The sequence below is a fragment of the Balaenoptera ricei genome, chromosome 2 (genome assembly GCF_028023285.1).
Source record: "Balaenoptera ricei isolate mBalRic1 chromosome 2, mBalRic1.hap2, whole genome shotgun sequence".
NCBI classification, from domain to species: domain Eukaryota; kingdom Metazoa; phylum Chordata; class Mammalia; order Artiodactyla; family Balaenopteridae; genus Balaenoptera; species Balaenoptera ricei.
In genome coordinates this window covers 56,720,533-56,735,744 of record NC_082640.1, presented here as the reverse complement: position 1 = coordinate 56,735,744, position 15,212 = coordinate 56,720,533, and the positions used below count along the sequence as shown (strand labels likewise).

At 55.4% G+C, this 15,212-nt stretch overlaps 6 non-coding genes across 6 annotated transcripts; all 6 read left to right on the top strand.

Moving 5' to 3' along the window:
• The first annotated feature begins 504 nt into the window (after positions 1–504).
• Positions 505–597, top strand: LOC132360933 (small nucleolar RNA SNORD116). Its single transcript, XR_009501251.1, has one exon. It is a non-coding gene; the product is annotated as a small nucleolar RNA SNORD116 (small nucleolar RNA).
• A 2,690-nt stretch (positions 598–3,287) lies between these two features.
• LOC132361901 (small nucleolar RNA SNORD116) lies at positions 3,288–3,380 on the top strand. The gene has a single exon (XR_009502165.1). It is a non-coding gene; the product is annotated as a small nucleolar RNA SNORD116 (small nucleolar RNA).
• Positions 3,381–6,026: 2,646 nt separating this feature from the next.
• Positions 6,027–6,119, top strand: LOC132360932 (small nucleolar RNA SNORD116). The gene has a single exon (XR_009501250.1). It is a non-coding gene; the product is annotated as a small nucleolar RNA SNORD116 (small nucleolar RNA).
• Positions 6,120–8,809: 2,690 nt separating this feature from the next.
• On the top strand, positions 8,810–8,902 carry LOC132361835 (small nucleolar RNA SNORD116). Its single transcript, XR_009502101.1, has one exon. It is a non-coding gene; the product is annotated as a small nucleolar RNA SNORD116 (small nucleolar RNA).
• Positions 8,903–11,548: 2,646 nt separating this feature from the next.
• LOC132360931 (small nucleolar RNA SNORD116) lies at positions 11,549–11,641 on the top strand. Its single transcript, XR_009501249.1, has one exon. It is a non-coding gene; the product is annotated as a small nucleolar RNA SNORD116 (small nucleolar RNA).
• A 2,690-nt stretch (positions 11,642–14,331) lies between these two features.
• On the top strand, positions 14,332–14,424 carry LOC132361900 (small nucleolar RNA SNORD116). The gene has a single exon (XR_009502164.1). It is a non-coding gene; the product is annotated as a small nucleolar RNA SNORD116 (small nucleolar RNA).
• Positions 14,425–15,212: the final 788 nt, after the last annotated feature.

Here is a 15,212-nt window from a genome sequence, read left to right as displayed (position 1 = left end):
CAATGTATGTGCCTAACTTCCTGCAGTCGTACTATCAGACATGCAGTCAATTCTCGGTAAGGGATAGAGGTCCTTGGGAAGCAGTTTCAGAGCTCAAGCCCAGGTAAATGTTTGTATGGATCATGTCCTCTGAGGACACCAGTCCACTTCCCAGGTGCAGTTGCTGGGCAAGCCTCGCCGTCGGCAAAAACAAGAAGATCTTCGTGTGCTCTGATGACTGGAGGTGCTAAGAAGAACTGGAAAAAGTGAGGCGGGACCATGTTCCCGAGCATGGTCGCGGATAACTCAGGACGGTAGGTATTCAACCACCCCAAGATGTGCCATTAGATATTAGGTTTTCCTCAGATGGGCCCAATGGCTGCAAGAGTGGCTTGATTGTTCGTCTTGTCGAGTGGCCTGAGGGCTATGGATTCTCCAGGCTTTTGGGGTACTCCAGGCTCATGGCTCCCCTGCAGAGCCCCACGCACTGCCCGGTTGTGTTCTGCAGCATCCCAGCATGTGCTTGGATCGATGATGACACTCTTGTATGCATTCCTTGGAAACTCTGAACAGAATGGGTGAGAACACTCTACCGTCTCCTTATCGAAACTGAGGTTCAGCACGTTTCCTCTCTCGGGTGTAGGGGACTGTTAGGAGTGAGGGCCAGTGTCCCCTGCCGACATGCACGCAAATACCACCAAGGACTCCAGTATTGGAGGGGCTCCTGTCTGAGGATCGACCGTGTCTGCACATAAGCTGGCTTATCTGTGTATCCCGGGTCCCTGCTGAAAGGCGGTTGAAGGAATGCGAGGGGGCAGGCTCTCTTGCTGGTCTTAAGAGTCGGGGTGTGTGCCGGTCTAGGCCCAGTGTGCTTGCCATTGGATAGGTGTGTTTTGGCCAGGATCACGCTTCGTGCATGCTGTTTCGTGTGTTTATTTTGGAAGCCAAAATGAGCAAGCGTCCCTGGTTTGTGCCTGGAGCCTGAGGCCAGGCCTGTGGCCCTCCCTGTCCTAGTGTTTTGCACAGTGAGGTTTTTGAGTCCCTAGTGAGGCTGGAGAATTGGGCGGGGTTGGGCTCGGGTTGGGCGTCGGCGGAAAGGGGCTGATGGATTAGGCCACACTGCTGCCCTTGTCTGCTCCTCTACTTTAACACCCAGCACAGTGTTGGTGCCAAGTGGGGCATCGTGGAGTGGGGTGAGGATCGAGTGCTGCATTTAAACCTGCGTGGTCGCTGATGGCCTGGACAGGAAGGTAAGGGATGATGAGGACCGGTCCTTTGTGAGGTCGTGGAATAGGCTGTCATAATTGGGTTGCAGGTGCTGGCCTTGGCTTCCCAAGGATGAGTCGTGTTCGTGATGGGCTGGCATCAGCTGCCTATGGAGGGGGTGGCTTTGGCAGTTCAAGTGCATGAGGTGAGGTAGGTAACCTGTGTAGAGTTATCATCTCATTGCCGGAGGAATGACATCCAAAGGGTGTCTTGGGGGACGTAGAGAAGATCGACATTGTGAGGCGTCTGTGCCGGCCTCCTTGGAGGTAGGTGAGTTATGCGAACATCCCTATTGGCTGCTTTCTTCCCTTGTTTGGGAATGTGCAAAGCAAAAGTGTTTCTCCCGGGGGGGCATGACACCGCCAGCCAGTTTGGCATGCAGGCCGTTCGAACAGCCTGAGGTTTATCTGCAGCAGTCCGTGGGTGGGGCAGAGATGGGGGCACTGTTGCGATGCCAGGTGTGCTGTCGTGGACAGCCACTGTGCCCTTTCAAGCTTCCAGGTCCCCTCGTGTGGCAGAGGTCTTCCGTTGAAAGTCTGTCTGTGGTCCTCAGGAACAGTGCATTTGATCGCTGTGAGTTCCTCGGTAGTGTTGCTGTGGGAGTGGAGAATTGCCAGGATGCATGGGGTGGTGTGGGCATCATCAAAGCAGACAGGCTTGCGGTCTGTCTTCCCTGGTGTTCAGTGTCCCCGTGTTCGCATGATGTCTGTGGCTTCCAATAGTGTCGAGTCGCCCTGCATGCAGGAGGAGGGCACTTAGGAAGAGGCTGTGTATCATTTGAGCGTTTTCCCAGTTGTCAGGGCCACGAACCCTGCCAGTTGGAAACTTGCCGATACGTGGGTGAGGAGGTGGCCTAAATTCGGCTCTGGTGTTCCAACCTGTGTCATGGTTGCTGAAGCCCAACACTTCCCATTGTGGGCATTCCCACGGGGTCACGGAGAGTGATTTGGTCTAGTTGGTGAGAAGACGCACTTGGTCCGCAGTTCCTTAGCCCCTTGAGAAGTGCCGTGCTGCATCTTTCCTGTAGGCAACTGCAGGTCGCTATCAGCCCGCCCCTGGGATGTTCCCTTGCTTCCAGGAGTGCTGGGAGTGACCCCAAGGGCACATCAGATGTGCTGGTAGGTGGCAGGGTCTCCAGGTCCACATAGATGTGACAGCCACGGCCGGGAGGCAGGTCTCGTCCAGTCTTTGTGCTTTGGTCAGAAGGCGTGGCTGTGAGAGAGCGGGAGTCTGTGGACTATTTCAACAGTCCCTGGGGGTCAAAGTTCGCATGTGGCCTCTTGAAGCTGACAGGGGTCTTTCTCCTTTCAGTTGGGGGTCCAACCAGGATGGTGTGTATAAACTATGGCGTTTACTGTTGGAGGCGTCTGCAGAGGGCCACAGGGACACCCAGAGACCAAGACGCGTATTCAGCGGCACACACCGGAACCCACGAGTGCATCTTCGTGCGCAGTCACAGTCACACACGCCCACACGCGTGAATACACACATACAGCGTCTCACACACCGGCCAACGTACATGCCTAACTTCCTCCAGTCGTGCTGTGAGACACGCAATCAGTTTTCGGTAAGGGATAGTGGTACTTGGGTAGCAGGTTCCGGGCTGACACGTAGGTAAGTTTTCACAAGAATCATGTTCTCTGAGGACTCTGGTGCAATTCAGAAGCCTGCCTGATTTCTGTCCACTTCTCAGGTGCAGTTGCAGGGTAAGGCTGGCCGTCGGCAAAGACAAGAAGACCTTCGTGTTGTCTGATAACTGGATGTGCTAAGGGGAACTGGAAAAAGTGGAGCAGGCGCACGTTGCTGAGCGTGGCTGGGGATAACTCAGGACAGTAGCATTCACCCATACTAAGATGTGCCATTGGCTATTAGGTTTTCCTCAGATGGGTCCAATGGCTGCAAGAGTGGATTGATTGTTGGTCTTGCTGAGTGGCTTGAGGACTGTGGATTCCCCAGGCTGTTGGAGTACTTCTGGGTCATGGCTCCTCTGCAGAGCCCCACGGCCTGCCCGTTTGTGTTCTGCAGCGTCCCAGAATGTGCTTGGATCGATGATGACACCCTTGTATGCATTCCTTGGAAAATCTGAACAAAATGAGTGAGAAAGCTCTACGGTCTCCACATGGAAACTGAGGTCCAGCAGGTTTCCTCTCGGGGGTAGGGGACAGTTAGCAGTGAGGACCAACATCCCCTGCTGACATGCATGCAAATACCACTAAGGGCTCTCGCATTGGAGGGGCTCCTGTCTGAGGGTCGACCGTGTCTGCCCATAAGCTGGGTCATCTATGAATCCGTGGTCCCTGCTAAAAGGCCGTGAGGGAATGCAAGGGGGCAGGGTCTCCTGCTAGTCTTCAGAGTCAGAGTGTGTGCTGGTGTGGGCCCAGTGAGCTTTCAGCTTGGAGAAGTGTGTTTTGACCAGGATCATGCTTTGTGCATGCCGCTTCGGTGGTTGATTTTGGAAGCCAAAATGAGCAAGGTTCCCTGGTTGGAGCCTGCAGCCTCAGGCCAGGCCTGTGGCCCTCTCTGTTGTTGTGTTTGGTGCGGTGAGGTTCTTGAGTGCCAGGTGGGGCTGGAGCAGTGGGCGGGGGTTGGATGGAATTTGGTGATGGTGGAAGGGGGCTGATGGATTAGGCCTCGGTGCTGCCCCTGAAGCTGCCAGCACACTGTTGGCGCTATGTGGATCATCGTGGAGTGGGGTGACGATCGAGTGCTGCATTTAAGCCTGCGTAGTGGCTGCTGCCCTGGAGAGAAAGGTAAGGTATCATGAGGACAGGTCCTGTGTGATGTCGTGGGATGGGCTGTCATCATTGGGTTGCAGGCGCTGGCCTCGGCTTCCCAAGGATGTGTCTTGTTCGTGATGGCCTGGCATCAGCTGCCTATGGTGGGGATGGCTTTGGCAGTTCATGAGGATGCAGTGAGGTGGGTTACCTGTGAAGAGTTGCAATCCCGTTTCCAGAGGAGTGACTCCCCACGGGTGTCTTGCGGGACATAGAGAAGATGGACATGCTGAGGCATCTGTGCCGGCCTTCTCTGGGGGAGGTGAGTTATGCAAACAAGCCCTTTGGTCGCTCTTTTCCCTCTTTTGGGAATGTGCAAAGCGATAGTGTTTCTGCCGGAGGGCATGACGCGGCCGGCCCGTGTGGCATGCAGGCCTTTCGAATAGCCAGAGCTTTATCCAGAGCAGTCCGTTGGCGGGGCAGAGAAGGGGGCACTGTTGCCATCCCTGGTGCACTGCCAAGGCCAGCCACTGTTCCCTTTCAGGCTTCCAAGTCCCCTCACATGGCAGAGGTCTTCCGTTGAAAGTATATCTGTGGTCCTCGGGGACCATGCCTTTGATCACTGTGAGTTCCTCGGTGCTGCCACTGTGGCAGTGGAGAATTTCCAGGATGCCTCAGGTGGGATCAGCATCTTCAAAGCAGACAGGCTTGCGGTCTGTCTTCCCTGGTGTTCAGTGTTCCCGTGTTCGGAAGATGTCTGTGTCTTCCAGTAGGGACGCGTCGCCCTGCTGGCTGGAGTAGGGCACGGTGGACGAGGCTGTTGAGCGTTTGAGCGGTTCCTTAGGGGTCAGGGCCGCAAACCTTGCAGGGTGGGAGCTGCCTGAGACATGGCCGGGAAGGTGACCTAGTTTCCGCTGTGGGGTTCCAACATGGGTCATGGCTGCTGAAGCCCACTGCTTCCTGTGGTGGGCATTCCCACGGGTCCAAGGAAAGTGGTTAGGCCTAGTTGGCGAGAAGTTGCACTTTGTTCGATGTTCTTTAGCCCCTTGAGTGGATTCAGGCTGCATCTTGCCAGTAGAATGCTGTAGGTCGGTGTCGGCTCACCCATGGGAGTTCCCTTGCTTCCGAAAGTGCTGGGAGTGACCCCAAGTGCACATCAGATGTGCTGGTAGCTGGCAGGTTCTCGAGTTGCACGTAGATGTCACACCCACGGCCGGGAGGCAGGTCTCGTCCAGTCTTTGTGCTCTGGTCAGAAGGCGTGGCTGTGGGAGAGTGGGCGTCCGTGGAGTATTTCAACAGCCCCTGGGGGTTAAAGTTTGCATGCGGCCTCTGGAAGCTGACAGGGGGCTTTCTCCTTTCAGTTGGGGGTCTAGCCAGGGTGTTGTTATACACAACTATGGCGTTTACCGTTGGACGCCTCTTCACAGGGCTACAGGGACACACAGAGACCAAGACGTGTAGTCAGCGGCACACAGAGAAACCCACAAGAGCGTCTGCGTGCGCAGTCACAGTCACACACGCCCACACGCGTGAACACACAAATACAGCCTCTCACACACCGGCCAATGTATGTGCCTAACTTCCTGCAGTCGTACTATCAGACATGCAGTCAATTCTCGGTAAGGGATAGAGGTCCTTGGGAAGCAGTTTCAGAGCTCAAGCCCAGGTAAATGTTTGTATGGATCATGTCCTCTGAGGACACCAGTCCACTTCCCAGGTGCAGTTGCTGGGCAAGCCTCGCCGTCGGCAAAAACAAGAAGATCTTCGTGTGCTCTGATGACTGGAGGTGCTAAGAAGAACTGGAAAAAGTGAGGCGGGACCATGTTCCCGAGCATGGTCGCGGATAACTCAGGACGGTAGGTATTCAACCACCCCAAGATGTGCCATTAGATATTAGGTTTTCCTCAGATGGGCCCAATGGCTGCAAGAGTGGCTTGATTGTTCGTCTTGTCGAGTGGCCTGAGGGCTATGGATTCTCCAGGCTTTTGGGGTACTCCAGGCTCATGGCTCCCCTGCAGAGCCCCACGCACTGCCCGGTTGTGTTCTGCAGCATCCCAGCATGTGCTTGGATCGATGATGACACTCTTGTATGCATTCCTTGGAAACTCTGAACAGAATGGGTGAGAACACTCTACCGTCTCCTTATCGAAACTGAGGTTCAGCACGTTTCCTCTCTCGGGTGTAGGGGACTGTTAGGAGTGAGGGCCAGTGTCCCCTGCCGACATGCACGCAAATACCACCAAGGACTCCAGTATTGGAGGGGCTCCTGTCTGAGGATCGACCGTGTCTGCACATAAGCTGGCTTATCTGTGTATCCCGGGTCCCTGCTGAAAGGCGGTTGAAGGAATGCGAGGGGGCAGGCTCTCTTGCTGGTCTTAAGAGTCGGGGTGTGTGCCAGTCTAGGCCCAGTGTGCTTGCCATTGGATAGGTGTGTTTTGGCCAGGATCACGCTTCGTGCATGCTGTTTCGTGTGTTTATTTTGGAAGCCAAAATGAGCAAGCGTCCCTGGTTTGTGCCTGGAGCCTGAGGCCAGGCCTGTGGCCCTCCCTGTCCTAGTGTTTTGCACAGTGAGGTTTTTGAGTCCCTAGTGAGGCTGGAGAATTGGGCGGGGTTGGGCTCGGGTTGGGCGTCGGCGGAAAGGGGCTGATGGATTAGGCCACACTGCTGCCCTTGTCTGCTCCTCTACTTTAACACCCAGCACAGTGTTGGTGCCAAGTGGGGCATCGTGGAGTGGGGTGAGGATCGAGTGCTGCATTTAAACCTGCGTGGTCGCTGATGGCCTGGACAGGAAGGTAAGGGATGATGAGGACCGGTCCTTTGTGAGGTCGTGGAATAGGCTGTCATAATTGGGTTGCAGGTGCTGGCCTTGGCTTCCCAAGGATGAGTCGTGTTCGTGATGGGCTGGCATCAGCTGCCTATGGAGGGGGTGGCTTTGGCAGTTCAAGTGCATGAGGTGAGGTAGGTAACCTGTGTAGAGTTATCATCTCATTGCCGGAGGAATGACATCCAAAGGGTGTCTTGGGGGACGTAGAGAAGATCGACATTGTGAGGCGTCTGTGCCGGCCTCCTTGGAGGTAGGTGAGTTATGCGAACATCCCTATTGGCTGCTTTCTTCCCTTGTTTGGGAATGTGCAAAGCAAAAGTGTTTCTCCCGGGGGGGCATGACACCGCCAGCCAGTTTGGCATGCAGGCCGTTCGAACAGCCTGAGGTTTATCTGCAGCAGTCCGTGGGTGGGGCAGAGATGGGGGCACTGTTGCGATGCCAGGTGTGCTGTCGTGGACAGCCACTGTGCCCTTTCAAGCTTCCAGGTCCCCTCGTGTGGCAGAGGTCTTCCGTTGAAAGTCTGTCTGTGGTCCTCAGGAACAGTGCATTTGATCGCTGTGAGTTCCTCGGTAGTGTTGCTGTGGGAGTGGAGAATTGCCAGGATGCATGGGGTGGTGTGGGCATCATCAAAGCAGACAGGCTTGCGGTCTGTCTTCCCTGGTGTTCAGTGTCCCCGTGTTCGCATGATGTCTGTGGCTTCCAATAGTGTCGAGTCGCCCTGCATGCAGGAGGAGGGCACTTAGGAAGAGGCTGTGTATCATTTGAGCGTTTTCCCAGTTGTCAGGGCCACGAACCCTGCCAGTTGGAAACTTGCCGATACGTGGGTGAGGAGGTGGCCTAAATTCGGCTCTGGTGTTCCAACCTGTGTCATGGTTGCTGAAGCCCAACACTTCCCATTGTGGGCATTCCCACGGGGTCACGGAGAGTGATTTGGTCTAGTTGGTGAGAAGACGCACTTGGTCCGCAGTTCCTTAGCCCCTTGAGAAGTGCCGTGCTGCATCTTTCCTGTAGGCAACTGCAGGTCGCTATCAGCCCGCCCCTGGGATGTTCCCTTGCTTCCAGGAGTGCTGGGAGTGACCCCAAGGGCACATCAGATGTGCTGGTAGGTGGCAGGGTCTCCAGGTCCACATAGATGTGACAGCCACGGCCGGGAGGCAGGTCTCGTCCAGTCTTTGTGCTTTGGTCAGAAGGCGTGGCTGTGAGAGAGCGGGAGTCTGTGGACTATTTCAACAGTCCCTGGGGGTCAAAGTTCGCATGTGGCCTCTTGAAGCTGACAGGGGTCTTTCTCCTTTCAGTTGGGGGTCCAACCAGGATGGTGTGTATAAACTATGGCGTTTACTGTTGGAGGCGTCTGCAGAGGGCCACAGGGACACCCAGAGACCAAGACGCGTATTCAGCGGCACACACCGGAACCCACGAGTGCATCTTCGTGCGCAGTCACAGTCACACACGCCCACACGCGTGAATACACACATACAGCGTCTCACACACCGGCCAACATACATGCGTAACTTCCTCCAGTCGTGCTGTGAGACACGCAATCAGTTTTCGGTAAGGGATAGTGGTACTTGGGTAGCAGGTTCCGGGCTGACACGTAGGTAAGTTTTCACAAGAATCATGTTCTCTGAGGACTCTGGTGCAATTCAGAAGCCTGCCTGATTTCTGTCCACTTCTCAGGTGCAGTTGCAGGGTAAGGCTGGCCGTCGGCAAAGACAAGAAGACCTTCGTGTTGTCTGATAACTGGATGTGCTAAGGGGAACTGGAAAAAGTGGAGCAGGCGCACGTTGCTGAGCGTGGCTGGGGATAACTCAGGACAGTAGCATTCACCCATACTAAGATGTGCCATTGGATATTAGGTTTTCCTCAGATGGGTCCAATGGCTGCAAGAGTGGATTGATTGTTGGTCTTGCTGAGTGGCTTGAGGACTGTGGATTCCCCAGGCTGTTGGAGTACTTCTGGGTCATGGCTCCTCTGCAGAGACCCACGGCCTGCCCGTTTGTGTTCTGCAGCGTCCCAGCATGTGCTTGGATCGATGATGACACCCTTGTATGCATTCCTTGGAAAATCTGAACAAAATGAGTGAGAAAGCTCTACGGTCTCCTCATGGAAACTGAGGTCCAGCAGGTTTCCTCTCGGGGGTAGGGGACAGTTAGCAGTGAGGACCAACATCCCCTGCTGACATGCATGCAAATACCACTAAGGGCTCTCGCATTGGAGGGGCTCCTGTCTGAGGGTCGACCGTGTCTGCCCATAAGCTGGGTCATCTATGAATCCGTGGTCCCTGCTAAAAGGCCGTGAGGGAATGCAAGGGGGCAGGGTCTCCTGCTAGTCTTCAGAGTCAGAGTGTGTGCTGGTGTGGGCCCAGTGAGCTTTCAGCTTGGAGAAGTGTGTTTTGACCAGGATCATGCTTTGTGCATGCCGCTTCGGTGGTTGATTTTGGAAGCCAAAATGAGCAAGGTTCCCTGGTTGGAGCCTGCAGCCTCAGGCCAGGCCTGTGGCCCTCTCTGTTGTTGTGTTTGGTGCGGTGAGGTTCTTGAGTGCCAGGTGGGGCTGGAGCAGTGGGCGGGGGTTGGATGGAATTTGGTGATGGTGGAAGGGGGCTGATGGATTAGGCCTCGGTGCTGCCCCTGAAGCTGCCAGCACACTGTTGGCGCTATGTGGATCATCGTGGAGTGGGGTGACGATCGAGTGCTGCATTTAAGCCTGCGTAGTGGCTGCTGCCCTGGAGAGAAAGGTAAGGTATCATGAGGACAGGTCCTGTGTGATGTCGTGGGATGGGCTGTCATCATTGGGTTGCAGGCGCTGGCCTCGGCTTCCCAAGGATGTGTCTTGTTCGTGATGGCCTGGCATCAGCTGCCTATGGTGGGGATGGCTTTGGCAGTTCATGAGGATGCAGTGAGGTAGGTTACCTGTGAAGAGTTGCAATCCCGTTTCCAGAGGAGTGACTCCCCACGGGTGTCTTGCGGGACATAGAGAAGATGGACATGCTGAGGCATCTGTGCCGGCCTTCTCTGGGGGAGGTGAGTTATGCAAACAAGCCCTTTGGTCGCTCTTTTCCCTCTTTTGGGAATGTGCAAAGCGATAGTGTTTCTGCCGGAGGGCATGACGCGGCCGGCCCGTGTGGCATGCAGGCCTTTCGAATAGCCAGAGCTTTATCCAGAGCAGTCCATTGGCGGGGCAGAGAAGGGGGCACTGTTGCCATCCCTGGTGCACTGCCAAGGCCAGCCACTGTTCCCTTTCAGGCTTCCAAGTCCCCTCACATGGCAGAGGTCTTCCGTTGAAAGTATATCTGTGGTCCTCGGGGACCATGCCTTTGATCACTGTGAGTTCCTCGGTGCTGCCACTGTGGCAGTGGAGAATTTCCAGGATGCCTCAGGTGGGATCAGCATCTTCAAAGCAGACAGGCTTGCGGTCTGTCTTCCCTGGTGTTCAGTGTTCCCGTGTTCGGAAGATGTCTGTGTCTTCCAGTAGGGACGCGTCGCCCTGCTGGCTGGAGTAGGGCACGGTGGACGAGGCTGTTGAGCGTTTGAGCGGTTCCTTAGGGGTCAGGGCCGCAAACCTTGCAGGGTGGGAGCTGCCTGAGACATGGCCGGGAAGGTGGCCTAGTTTCCGCTGTGGGGTTCCAACATGGGTCATGGCTGCTGAAGCCCACTGCTTCCTGTGGTGGGCATTCCCACGGGTCCAAGGAAAGTGGTTAGGCCTAGTTGGCGAGAAGTTGCACTTTGTTCGATGTTCTTTAGCCCCTTGAGTGGATTCAGGCTGCATCTTGCCAGTAGAATGCTGTAGGTCGGTGTCGGCTCACCCATGGGAGTTCCCTTGCTTCCGAAAGTGCTGGGAGTGACCCCAAGTGCACATCAGATGTGCTGGTAGCTGGCAGGTTCTCGAGTTGCACGTAGATGTCACACCCACGGCCGGGAGGCAGGTCTCGTCCAGTCTTTGTGCTCTGGTCAGAAGGCGTGGCTGTGGGAGAGTGGGCGTCCGTGGAGTATTTCAACAGCCCCTGGGGGTTAAAGTTTGCATGCGGCCTCTGGAAGCTGACAGGGGGCTTTCTCCTTTCAGTTGGGGGTCTAGCCAGGGTGTTGTTATACACAACTATGGCGTTTACCGTTGGACGCCTCTTCACAGGGCTACAGGGACACACAGAGACCAAGACGCGTAGTCAGCGGCACACAGAGAAACCCACAAGAGCGTCTGCGTGCGCAGTCACAGTCACACACGCCCACACGCGTGAACACACAAATACAGCCTCTCACACACCGGCCAATGTATGTGCCTAACTTCCTGCAGTCGTACTATCAGACATGCAGTCAATTCTCGGTAAGGGATAGAGGTCCTTGGGAAGCAGTTTCAGAGCTCAAGCCCAGGTAAATGTTTGTATGGATCATGTCCTCTGAGGACACCAGTCCACTTCCCAGGTGCAGTTGCTGGGCAAGCCTCGCCGTCGGCAAAAACAAGAAGATCTTCGTGTGCTCTGATGACTGGAGGTGCTAAGAAGAACTGGAAAAAGTGAGGCGGGACCATGTTCCCGAGCATGGTCGCGGATAACTCAGGACGGTAGGTATTCAACCACCCCAAGATGTGCCATTAGATATTAGGTTTTCCTCAGATGGGCCCAATGGCTGCAAGAGTGGCTTGATTGTTCGTCTTGTTGAGTGGCCTGAGGGCTATGGATTCTCCAGGCTTTTGGGGTACTCCAGGCTCATGGCTCCCCTGCAGAGCCCCACGCACTGCCCGGTTGTGTTCTGCAGCATCCCAGCATGTGCTTGGATCGATGATGACACTCTTGTATGCATTCCTTGGAAACTCTGAACAGAATGGGTGAGAACACTCTACCGTCTCCTTATCGAAACTGAGGTTCAGCACGTTTCCTCTCTCGGGTGTAGGGGACTGTTAGGAGTGAGGGCCAGTGTCCCCTGCCGACATGCACGCAAATACCACCAAGGACTCCAGTATTGGAGGGGCTCCTGTCTGAGGATCGACCGTGTCTGCACATAAGCTGGCTTATCTGTGTATCCCGGGTCCCTGCTGAAAGGCGGTTGAAGGAATGCGAGGGGGCAGGCTCTCTTGCTGGTCTTAAGAGTCCGGGTGTGTGCCGGTCTAGGCCCAGTGTGCTTGCCATTGGATAGGTGTGTTTTGGCCAGGATCACGCTTCGTGCATGCTGTTTCGTGTGTTTATTTTGGAAGCCAAAATGAGCAAGCGTCCCTGGTTTGTGCCTGGAGCCTGAGGCCAGGCCTGTGGCCCTCCCTGTCCTAGTGTTTTGCACAGTGAGGTTTTTGAGTCCCTAGTGAGGCTGGAGAATTGGGCGGGGTTGGGCTCGGGTTGGGCGTCGGCGGAAAGGGGCTGATGGATTAGGCCACACTGCTGCCCTTGTCTGCTCCTCTACTTTAACACCCAGCACAGTGTTGGTGCCAAGTGGGGCATCGTGGAGTGGGGTGAGGATCGAGTGCTGCATTTAAACCTGCGTGGTCGCTGATGGCCTGGACAGGAAGGTAAGGGATGATGAGGACCGGACCTTTGTGAGGTCGTGGAATAGGCTGTCATAATTGGGTTGCAGGTGCTGGCCTTGGCTTCCCAAGGATGAGTCGTGTTCGTGATGGGCTGGCATCAGCTGCCTATGGAGGGGGTGGCACTGGCAGTTCAAGTGCATGAGGTGAGGTAGGTAACCTGTGTAGAGTTATCATCCCATTGCCGGAGGAATGACACCCAAATGGTGTCTTGGGGGACGTAGAGAAGATCGACATTGTGAGGCGTCTGTGCCGGCCTCCTTGGAGGTAGGTGAGTTATGCGAACATCCATATTGGCTGCTTTCTTCCCTTGTTTGGGAATGTGCAAAGCAAAAGTGTTTCTCCCGGGGGGGCATGACACCGCCAGCCAGTTTGGCATGCAGGCCGTTCGAACAGCCTGAGGTTTATCTGCAGCAGTCCGTGGGTGGGGCAGAGATGGGGGCACTGTTGCGATGCCAGGTGTGCTGTCGTGGACAGCCACTGTGCCCTTTCAAGCTTCCAGGTCCCCTCGTGTGGCAGAGGTCTTCCGTTGAAAGTCTGTCTGTGGTCCTCAGGAACAGTGCATTTGCTCGCTGTGAGTTCCTCGGTAGTGTTGCTGTGGGAGTGGAGAATTGCCAGGATGCATGGGGTGGTGTGGGCATCATCAAAGCAGACAGGCTTGCGGTCTGTCTTCCCTGGTGTTCAGTGTCCCCGTGTTCGCATGATGTCTGTGGCTTCCAATAGTGTCGAGTCGCCCTGCATGCAGGAGGAGGGCACTTAGGAAGAGGCTGTGTATCATTTGAGCGTTTTCCCAGTTGTCAGGGCCACGAACCCTGCCAGTTGGAAACTTGCCGATACGTGGGTGAGGAGGTGGCCTAAATTCGGCTCTGGTGTTCCAACCTGTGTCATGGTTGCTGAAGCCCAACACTTCCCATTGTGGGCATTCCCACGGGGTCACGGAGAGTGATTTGGTCTAGTTGGTGAGAAGACGCACTTGGTCCGCAGTTCCTTAGCCCCTTGAGAAGTGCCGTGCTGCATCTTTCCTGTAGGCAACTGCAGGTCGCTATCAGCCCGCCCCTGGGATGTTCCCTTGCTTCCAGGAGTGCTGGGAGTGACCCCAAGGGCACATCAGATGTGCTGGTAGGTGGCAGGGTCTCCAGGTCCACATAGATGTGACAGCCACGGCCGGGAGGCAGGTCTCGTCCAGTCTTTGTGCTTTGGTCAGAAGGCGTGGCTGTGAGAGAGCGGGAGTCTGTGGACTATTTCAACAGTCCCTGGGGGTCAAAGTTCGCATGTGGCCTCTTGAAGCTGACAGGGGTCTTTCTCCTTTCAGTTGGGGGTCCAACCAGGATGGTGTGTATAAACTATGGCGTTTACTGTTGGAGGCGTCTGCAGAGGGCCACAGGGACACCCAGAGACCAAGACGCGTATTCAGCGGCACACACCGGAACCCACGAGTGCATCTTCGTGCGCAGTCACAGTCACACACGCCCACACGCGTGAATACACACATACAGCGTCTCACACACCGGCCAACGTACATGCCTAACTTCCTCCAGTCGTGCTGTGAGACACGCAATCAGTTTTCGGTAAGGGATAGTGGTACTTGGGTAGCAGGTTCCGGGCTGACACGTAGGTAAGTTTTCACAAGAATCATGTTCTCTGAGGACTCTGGTGCAATTCAGAAGCCTGCCTGATTTCTGTCCACTTCTCAGGTGCAGTTGCAGGGTAAGGCTGGCCGTCGGCAAAGACAAGAAGACCTTCGTGTTGTCTGATAACTGGATGTGCTAAGGGGAACTGGAAAAAGTGGAGCAGGCGCACGTTGCTGAGCGTGGCTGGGGATAACTCAGGACAGTAGCATTCACCCATACTAAGATGTGCCATTGGCTATTAGGTTTTCCTCAGATGGGTCCAATGGCTGCAAGAGTGGATTGATTGTTGGTCTTGCTGAGTGGCTTGAGGACTGTGGATTCCCCAGGCTGTTGGAGTACTTCTGGGTCATGGCTCCTCTGCAGAGCCCCACGGCCTGCCCGTTTGTGTTCTGCAGCGTCCCAGAATGTGCTTGGATCGATGATGACACCCTTGTATGCATTCCTTGGAAAATCTGAACAAAATGAGTGAGAAAGCTCTACGGTCTCCACATGGAAACTGAGGTCCAGCAGGTTTCCTCTCGGGGGTAGGGGACAGTTAGCAGTGAGGACCAACATCCCCTGCTGACATGCATGCAAATACCACTAAGGGCTCTCACATTGGAGGGGCTCCTGTCTGAGGGTCGACCGTGTCTGCCCATAAGCTGGGTCATCTATGAATCCGTGGTCCCTGCTAAAAGGCCGTGAGGGAATGCAAGGGGGCAGGGTCTCCTGCTAGTCTTCAGAGTCAGAGTGTGTGCTGGTGTGGGCCCAGTGAGCTTTCAGCTTGGAGAAGTGTGTTTTGACCAGGATCATGCTTTGTGCATGCCGCTTCGGTGGTTGATTTTGGAAGCCAAAATGAGCAAGGTTCCCTGGTTGGAGCCTGCAGCCTCAGGCCAGGCCTGTGGCCCTCTCTGTTGTTGTGTTTGGTGCGGTGAGGTTCTTGAGTGCCAGGTGGGGCTGGAGCAGTGGGCGGGGGTTGGATGGAATTTGGTGATGGTGGAAGGGGGCTGATGGATTAGGCCTCGGTGCTGCCCCTGAAGCTGCCAGCACACTGTTGGCGCTATGTGGATCATCGTGGAGTGGGGTGACGATCGAGTGCTGCATTTAAGCCTGCGTAGTGGCTGCTGCCCTGGAGAGAAAGGTAAGGTATCATGAGGACAGGTCCTGTGTGATGTCGTGGGATGGGCTGTCATCATTGGGTTGCAGGCGCTGGCCTCGGCTTCCCAAGGATGTGTCTTGTTCGTGATGGCCTGGCATCAGCTGCCTATGGTGGGGATGGCTTTGGCAGTTCATGAGGATGCAGTGAGGTAGGTT